The sequence below is a fragment of the Cervus elaphus genome, chromosome 30 (genome assembly GCF_910594005.1).
Source record: "Cervus elaphus chromosome 30, mCerEla1.1, whole genome shotgun sequence".
Lineage (NCBI taxonomy): Eukaryota > Metazoa > Chordata > Mammalia > Artiodactyla > Cervidae > Cervus > Cervus elaphus.
The window spans coordinates 76586160-76594651 of record NC_057844.1 but is presented as its reverse complement, the minus strand read 5'-3'; the positions used below and the strand labels follow the sequence as shown (position 1 = coordinate 76594651).

General features: G+C 54.3%; 1 protein-coding gene and 2 non-coding genes across 7 annotated transcripts in view; all 3 read left to right on the top strand.

Moving 5' to 3' along the window:
• Window positions 1-661: 661 nt before the first annotated feature.
• On the top strand, window positions 662-741 carry LOC122687150. Its single transcript, XR_006339050.1, has one exon. It is a non-coding gene; the product is annotated as a small nucleolar RNA U2-19 (small nucleolar RNA).
• Window positions 742-878: 137 nt separating this feature from the next.
• On the top strand, window positions 879-950 carry LOC122687149. Its single transcript, XR_006339049.1, has one exon. It is a non-coding gene; the product is annotated as a small nucleolar RNA U2-30 (small nucleolar RNA).
• Window positions 951-2636: 1686 nt separating this feature from the next.
• The window catches only part of TMTC4 (transmembrane O-mannosyltransferase targeting cadherins 4), a 58481-nt gene continuing 52625 nt past the window's right edge, over window positions 2637-8492 (top strand). For 3 of the 5 annotated variants that reach the window (XM_043892478.1, XM_043892477.1, XM_043892476.1), the window contains exon 1: window positions 2638-2803. The gene's annotated coding sequence lies outside the window, so the exon portion shown is untranslated. Of the gene's footprint in view, window positions 2804-8492 lie in introns of all 5 variants that reach the window. The other 2 variants (XM_043892475.1, XM_043892474.1) reach the window with 2 other exon arrangements.

The window sequence follows — 8492 nt, the reverse complement described above, 5'->3', positions numbered from 1 at the left end:
TCCATCACTTTCTTAAATCTAGCAAAGAAGACAGTGGGCAAAACATCAAATTGAGCCCGATTTGTGTTTGCCAATTTCCATGGTGTAAATGACACAGGATGAGATGGTTGGATGGCATCACAACTCAACAGACACGAGTCTAAGTAAGCTCCGGGAGTTGGTGATGGACAGGGAAGCTTGGCATGCTGCAGTCCATGGGGTTGCAAAGAGTCGGACACCACTGAGCCACTGAACTGAACTGAAACACTCCCACAGTGGCTGACCGCAATCTACCAGTGTGACATCACTGAATGTGGGTTAGGTAGCACTAAACGCGGCAGTGAAAAGGATTGTTCAGATTTGATCCACATGTCACAAGTAGAGTCTTGGTGACTTGTTAACATACCAAGGGTGATGGCAGATTGGGGAAGTACTGGACGCATCACCATGCCAGGGAGACCTGAAGAGGAGCGAGCAGTGAGAGCTCACCTCTCACTTTGCATGAGTTCCATTCAAGGTTCTGGTGACAACCAAGGGGAGAAGCTGAATAGGAATCTAGATACACGGGTTTGGAGCTCAGAGAAGGAAGGATCAGAACTGTAAATTTGGAAGATATTCACTGAAATGTTGGCAGTGTGTTAAATCATGCAGCGATTCTCTGAGATCTGCTCTTACTAAAGTGGATCAGTGATGAAAGTAGCCAAATCTGAGCATCAGAAGACCACCCGGTGTACCTGATGCATGATCTCTGTAGTTCTGAGAAGCAAAATAATTTAAAATAAGGGGTGTGTGTGTGTTTGGGAGTGTGTGTGTAAAGGTGACTGGATAATTAAGGGGCTTATTGGTGGGTAAGTGAGAGTTGGTTGTGGGTGTACATGTATGAAAGGCTGATCAGTTCTGAGCAATGATGAAAAGTTTTTACTGCAGAACTTTATATAACTATGAAGGTTTCTACACTTGATCTGAGCTCAGAATTAAAAGAAAAAAAAAAAATCATGCAGCGAAAAATTGTGGCTTCTGAGCAAAGGGCTGAGATCTTTAAAACACATCACCTGGATGTTATCAAGAAGCAGACCCAGAGCAAGCCGAGGAGACTGGGGGGGAAACAGGCGGATTATCACTCTTACCAGAGTGTTCTAAGAAGGAAGAATGAACTTTGCCAAGAGATTAGGTAGAACGAAGTAGGACAGTGTTCTTTGTATTACTAACTGCAGGTAGCCAAGACAGGTTCAGTGGAATGCAGAAATCAAGAACTGAGTGCGATCTGGGAGACTAAAGAAGCGTGGGCCGTGGGCCAACAACCTTTCAACCAGTTCAGCTACAGAGAGTAGGAGCAAGGCAGAGGGGCAGCTGGAAGGGCACCTGGAGGGGAGGAAGGTTTGGGGCTCATGAAATGCCTATGACTCGGGTCCAGTGAAGAGGGAGATACTGAGCTAAGACAGGATTCTGTGATACTGGGGGAAAAGCAGAATGGACGGAGGGTTCAGAATCTGTTTTTTTAGTAACAGCAGTAGCTTTGTAGGTTTGAGATTTCCCTGGTGGCTCAGACGGTAAAGCATCCGCCTGCAATACGGGAGACGTGGCTTCGATCCCTGGGTTGGGAAGATCCTCTGGAGAAGGGAATGGGCCACCCACTCCAGTATTCTGGTCTGGAGAATCCCTGGTGGGCTACTGACCATGGGATCGCAAAGAGCTGGACACGACTGAGCGGCTTTCACTTTCCATCCTTGGGTCCAGAAGATTCCCCTGGAGGGAATGGTCACCCACTCTTCTGGCCTGCAGAATCCCATGGACAGAGGCTACACAGTCCATAGAGTCTCAAAGAGTCGGACACGACTGAACGACTAACACTTCGGAGGCTTGGCAGTAGAAAGTGGAGAAAGTTTCTTTCTTTTTTTTTTTTTTTTGACACGGGAGGCAGAGGAATCTACTAAGAATGCGGGTTATGAAACGCGCGGAGTGGCAATGTGGTTGGGGGCGGAAGTTCAGGACAAAAATGACTTGGATGCAGGAGCCGGCAGGGTTCGTGGGTCAGCAGGAGATGCGAGACAAGAGCCGTGGAAGAGGGTCTGCTAAAAACAAAGGCGGGGGAGCAGCAGGGCCTTGGACGGAAGAACGCAGTCTCATCGGGTCTTTCTAGAGACGCAGAAAGTTGAGACACACACTCTACTCCTCCCAGGCAGGAGGAAGTCTGGATCGTCCGGGTCGCTGCGATCCAGCTCCCTTTCTTGCAGGGACGCGGCAGCACCGCTCCGCCGAGCGCCACTGGCAGCGCGAGGAGCGCCGGACAAGCCGGGAACGGGCTCCAGGGCCACGAGGGGCAGGGGGGAAGAGGGTACACGCCCGCGGTGGCCCCCGCAGCCCGCCGCCCGGGGCCAGGCTAGCGCCGCCCCCTCCCGCCGCCTGGGCCTCGCCCGGGACACAGCGCCCAGGACTCGGCTTCCTCCTCTCGCTCCGAGTCCGCCTCTCAGCCCCTGGCGGCTCGCTGCGCCGCGACTCGCTCCCTCTGGCCGGACGTCACCGGTGCGCCAGCCAATGAGCTCGAGAGGGACCGGCGGCGCCCGTGAAAGTGACGGCAGGTGCAGCCAATGGCCGCGAGGAGGGGGCGGGCCGAGGCGGCGGGGTGTGAGGGGGGCGCCCGCGCGCGTGGGGAGCTGCGGGCGGTGCGGGCGAGCGCGCGCGGCGCGGGGCGGGGGGACGCGGCGGGGGGCGGGGGCGCGGCGCGCGCGGCCCCTCCCCCTGCCCAGCTCGGGGCAGGCGCCCGTAGCCTCCGGACTTCCCGCGTCGGCCGGGGAGATGCGGCCGCCGCTCGGGCTCCTTGCAGGTAACACGCGGGGCGGCCCCTGCAGGGCCGAGGGCGCCGCGGCTGGACAAGCAGAGTTGGGCGCCGAACGGACCCGGGAGGTCCCCACTGCCCGCCGCGCCCCAAGCTCCGTCAGTCCGAGCCGGGCCCGGCGGCGGCGCGGCTGGAGGAGTTGGCTCCGGGACCCGGGCTGCGGCCGGGGCCGGGGTCACGGCGGATGCTGGCCCTGGCGCCGTGCGCCCGGGTGTCAGCGGCACGCGGGACAAAGGGCGCGGCGTGGTGGAGGGCGCGCTCACCGCCGCCCCGGCAGCGCGGGCTCCCCGTCGACCCCGGGCGCACGGGCGCCTCTGGCGCGTCCCCCGGAGCGGACACCTGGCCGCGGGCCCCCGCGCCACCCGCCAGCTGGCCGCCGCGCAAGCGATGGCTGGGCGCAGCCGGCCCGCCTGGCCGCCCGCCCAGGGGGAAAGGCGGCGCCCTGGCCGCGCCGCGAGTGCCAGCCTCCCCGCGCTCGCTGCCCGGCCGAGCGGCGTGCCCTGGGCCGGGGCGCCCGGGGCCACCACCGAGCTGCCGCTTCCCTGCGCCGGGCGTGGAGTTTGGGGAAGCCGAGCGGGTGGCGCAGCCGCCGCCTCACCTCCTGCGAACTCCGCGGGGCTTCTCGTCTTGTTGATGTTGTGTCTGTAGGCTGTGCGTATTTTCTTCCTTCTTTTTTTAACCGCACACAAAAGAAAGGAGTTAGAGGAACGAGCTAGCCAGAGCCCCGTGAGTCATCCCACGCTGCTCTTTCTCTTGGAGCGCAGATGTATGGGGAGTGTTTCTTGAGAAACAGTTAACAGGGAGGACTCACGGGGACCCCCCTCCCTGTCCCCTGTCCCCGCAGCCCCGACTGCGCCTGGGGCGCCCCAGAGGGAGGTGGGGTGAAGTGTCACCCGCTGACTTCGATGGGAAAATGGCTACAAGCTAGCCAGCTGGAAACTTTCTGGGACAGTGGAACTGGGAATGTCGAACCTCCCGCATTCATTCTTGCTGTCGGCAGACCTGGCCCTCGAGCGTTACTGAATTAAACCGAGAAGGTGATCCGAAGAGGAAGCTACTTGGAGTAGCATTGTGTTCGGCGCTGCGTGGGGGGAGGGCGGGAGAGATGAGTCTCCAGTGCCCTGGGGGCCCCAAGAGAGGAGCAGCCAGCTCTGGTCTCCAGGTGCTGGGTCAGGAACGGCTGTGTTCTTTCTTCTGGTTTCCAAACGGCCTGTCTCATCTCAGGCTGGCAGAGGGCAACCGGTGTGTGGATGGATCAATACTGATGAGCTGGAAAGGCCAGTCTGAGGCCAGAAGGCCCTTCAGTGCCGCTGGAAGAATATTTTCCAGTAGGTGTTCACTGCTGATTTTTCCAGGGATCGTGTAAGTTTGATCTGTCACCCCCTTACTGCAGTCCAGGCTGTGTGGCAGGCGTCACCGCGTCCCCGGGGTTCAGAGCTCAGTGACTGCTGTATGTTTGCTTTTGAGGGATGGCTGCCCTCTCTGAGGCCTCTTTGCCCTTTTCATTGACGATTGATTGATTGGTTTTAACCCGCTGAAAATAGAAGCTTGGTATAAGGAGTATGAGATATTGAAAATAAAGAGGCTTGTGCTTCAGTTCCAAATCTAACTACATACAGGCGCTAGTGAATTCTCAACGCAGTGGGGAGTAAGCACGGGATAGGGGCAGGAATCCGATCAGCAGTGTGGTCACTGGTGGGACTAACGTGCCCTTCGTGGGCTGAACCTGAGGCCATGATGTTGCTCCTTCCTTCTCTGTTCATGAGGCAGACCTCCATGGCCCAGGAGCCAGGGCTCGCAGGCAGGAGGACATCCCCTGGGGAAGACCAATGGGGTGATGCCGCCCAGGGCCCATCCAGAGAGAAACAGAATCTGCACCTTTTCCTGGTTCATGCTGCTGTTTAGTCTCTCAGTCGTGTCTGACTCAGTCGTGTGACCCCATGGACTATAGCCCGCCAGGCTCCTCTGGTCCATGGGATTTCCCAGGCAAGAATACTGGCTTGCCATTTTCCTTCTCCTGGTACAAAAAGGCGGAAGGGACCTGTCTCCCTCCAGGTGCCACTTCATGCTGGCAGAGCTTCTTGTACCTGAGCTTCCAGCCTGCCTGCGATCCTTGCAGAAAAAAAGTCCATGGTGGCTCAGACAGTAAAGTCTGTCTACAGTGTGGGAGACCCGGGTTCAATCCCTGGGTTGGGAAGATCCCCTGGAGAAGGACATGGCAACCCACTCCAATACTCTTGCCTGGAAAATTCCATGGACTGAGGAGCCTGGTAGGCTACAGTCCATGGGGTCACAAAGAGTGGGACGCGACTGAGCGACTTCACTTTCACTTTCACTGTTGGAGGAGGAGGATTAATGTGTTCAGCCACATGGTTTATGCAGGATATACAGATGCCTGGTCACAGAGCCAGTGCCCTGGATCTGCCCAAAAGAAGGGTGCCCTTCTCTCAGTTGCATCAGGTTACCTGATGGGCTACTGCTGGCCTTGGTTGGCTAGCCCATCCTCAGGAATAAAAGTTGACGGCAACGTGTTGTTCAGTCAGTCAGTCGTCTCCAACTCTTCGTGACCCCATGGACTGCAGCATGCCAGGTTTCCCTGTCCTTCACTATCTCCTGGAGTTTGCTCAAACTCATGTCCATTCAGTCAGTGATGCTATCTGACCATCTCATCCTCTGCCACCTGCTTCTCCTCTTGCCCTCGATCTTTCCCAGCATCAGGGTCTTTTCCAGTGAGTCAGATGTTTGCATCAGGTGGTCAAAATATTGGAGCTTCAGCAACATGATGGCAACATGGGTGATCCCAAGACAGGATGTCAGGGACTGGGCCACTGGGAACTAATCTCTGCAGAATAATGAAGTGAAGTGAAAGTCACTCAGTTGTATCTGACTCTTTGGGACCCCATGGACTATACAGTCCATGGAATTCTCCAGGCCAGAATACTGGAGTGGATAGCCTTTCCCTTCTCCAGGGGATCTTCCCAACCCGGGGATCAAACCCAGGTTTCCTGCATTGTGGGCTGATTCTTTACCAGCTGAGCCACAAGGAAAGCCCAATAATAACAGTAGTGGGAACCCATTGTTTCCATATATGCTCTTGTTTAATCCTTAGCACAACCTCCTGGTACCCTATGGTGCTGATGAGGAATGGATTCTTGGAAAGACCAGGCAACTCAAGGTCATGTAGGTAGCAAATCCAAGTCTGTCTGCCCACAGGGCCTGTGCTGTTAACCTCTGGGCTAGACTAAGGTTCCTGACACGCTGTAGCAGAATTGCATTTGCTGAGCCACAGTATTTTCTGAGCTACCCTACTCTGCCCATTAGCAATCAGGCCTTAAATGGAAAGGGCATTTGTGAGTGTCCTTGTGGGCAGCAGAGAAGTGGGGATCTTGGACCAGGGAAGGGAAGCAGCAATGAAGAGGGAAGAATCAGCCAGGATGGGGAGCAGGGCAGAATCTAGGCTCCCTGATGTCCCTGCCAGAGAAGAGGGGGAGCCCTTCTGAGATGGGCTTATCCATCCTGTTGACCCCCCCAAGAGTCTGGGCCTGGTCCCGATGTTCGGGTCTATAGTCTGCCTTCTGTCTATCTCAGCAGCCCTTGCCTGAGTACCAAAAGCACTAGTGTGTGTTACAGACAATCTGAGATGAAAAGGGAGGCCAGCAACTAATGTTGTTCAGTCGCTAAGTTGTGTCTGACTCTGCGACCCCATGGACTGCAGCACGCCGGGCTCCTCTGTCCTTCACCATCTCCCGGAGTTTGTTCAAATTCATGTCCTTTGAGTTGATGATGCCATCCAACCATCTCATCCTCTGCCGCAGCAACTAATTCAGGAGCACAAATGAGTTCCCGATGCGGTACTCTTCCTAGAGGGCCATTTGCACCTGAGAGATCCGCTTGTAAAATACTGGTATCATCAACTCAATGGATATGAGTTTGCGCAAACTTCAGGAGATGGTGAAGGACAGGGAAGCCTGGCGTGCTGCAGTCCATGGGGTCGCAAAGAGTCAGACACATCTGAGCGACTGAACATGAAACTCAAATATCTGGACCTGAAGCAGACAACACGAAGATCAGTTATGGGACCGTCTGTCAGCTCACAGCTCCATTTCACATTTAAGATTGATATGAAACTAATATAAACCATTTGCTTTCCTTCATATTCACTTTCTGAACTAAAGAACTCTTGTATTCCCTCCGTATTACGTCAGGGTAGCTTCCTAACTGTTCAATCTTTTTTCACTTGTAGCAGGAGTAATTTCTGGAGCTCAAATACGGACACAGTGGTTGGGGCCTGCGTGGTGACCTCTGTTGTGTTTGCAGCTGTAATTTGGATTTGACCAGTGGTTTATCCTTTCAGTGAAAAGGGGGGGAAAAAGTGACACACAGTGGCTGGAATATTCCCCCTGTACTTGCTGAAAGCATGAGTTACAAATGAGTTACCTCAGGTGGAAAAGCTAGAGGGCCCAGTTCCACGAGAGCTGCAAAGCCCTTCCTCTGGGGGGTGATAGGTTTATCCCCTTCCCCGGGCCTGGACAGGAACAGTGCTGCCATAGAAGAGAGGGTCCCATTGACTGTTGTTGGGTCCTCGGCACGTTCACTCAGACAGAGGGCTGCGGAAAAGAGGCCCGTGACGTCCAGTGGTCCCTTGGGCTGACTTCTCATTGATTCCATCATCTGGGTATTCCCTGGAAGACCTGGAAACAAATACAGGTTCAAACTCATGTTGACCTTTGAAAAGCATGATTTTGAACTGTGTGGGTACACTTATATGCAGATTATTTTCTGTAGTAAAGACCTCAGTACTGAGGGAAAAAAAAACTGAAAAAACAAAATTGTAGGGGGCGCAAGTTTGATCCCTGGTCAGGAAACTTAAGAGCCCACATGCTATGCAGTGGAGCCAAAAAAAACAAGACTACCTGGTCTGTGGTTAGTTGAGTCCCTGGATGGCAAGGAACTGCAGATACAAACTTATAAAAAGCTCTGCCTAGATTTTCAACAGTGAGGAGGGTCAGTGCCCCTAACCACTGAGTTGTTCAGGGGTAATCTGTACATCTAAAGTGCCTCCCACTCTAAGGGCCTGAAATTTTCTTCCATCTCAGTGTGAAGGAGTGGGGCTGCTCCCTTAGTAGGGAAGATGAGAGCCTTGCTTATTACTGGTCAACCAGACGCTCCAGGGGATTCTCAAATTATTCTCAAATGAATGTGCTTTCTTCTTCCTTGAAGAAAGTACTTGTAATAACAGTTAACCTTCCTTTGACAGTCATTAAACCCCGTGGTTCTAGGCACTTTCGGTGGGTGTCCTGCTTAACCTTCGTGACAACCATGTTAGGTGGGCCTACTTATCATCCCCATTTTAGAGGTGAGGAAACTGAGGCCCAGAGAGGTGAAGTAACTTGGCCAAAGTCAGGGAGGATTAGACCTAGACAAGATCCTGGTAAAACCAAAGAGGGTGCCTGTTGAAGGTGTGGTGGGCATGGGGACAGATACAATGTGATGGGGAGGGGAGGTGGTTTCATACTTGGTGAATTCCAGGTTAGGAAGTTCCTAGGCAACTGCTGGAAAGTTCTTTTGCTTTGCTGAGTGCACAGGACATGCACTCAAAGATAGGCAGCACACGCAAGGCCACCGAAGTAAGAAATGGCAAGGCTGGGAGATAGCATTTCGTTTTAATGTATTGCCT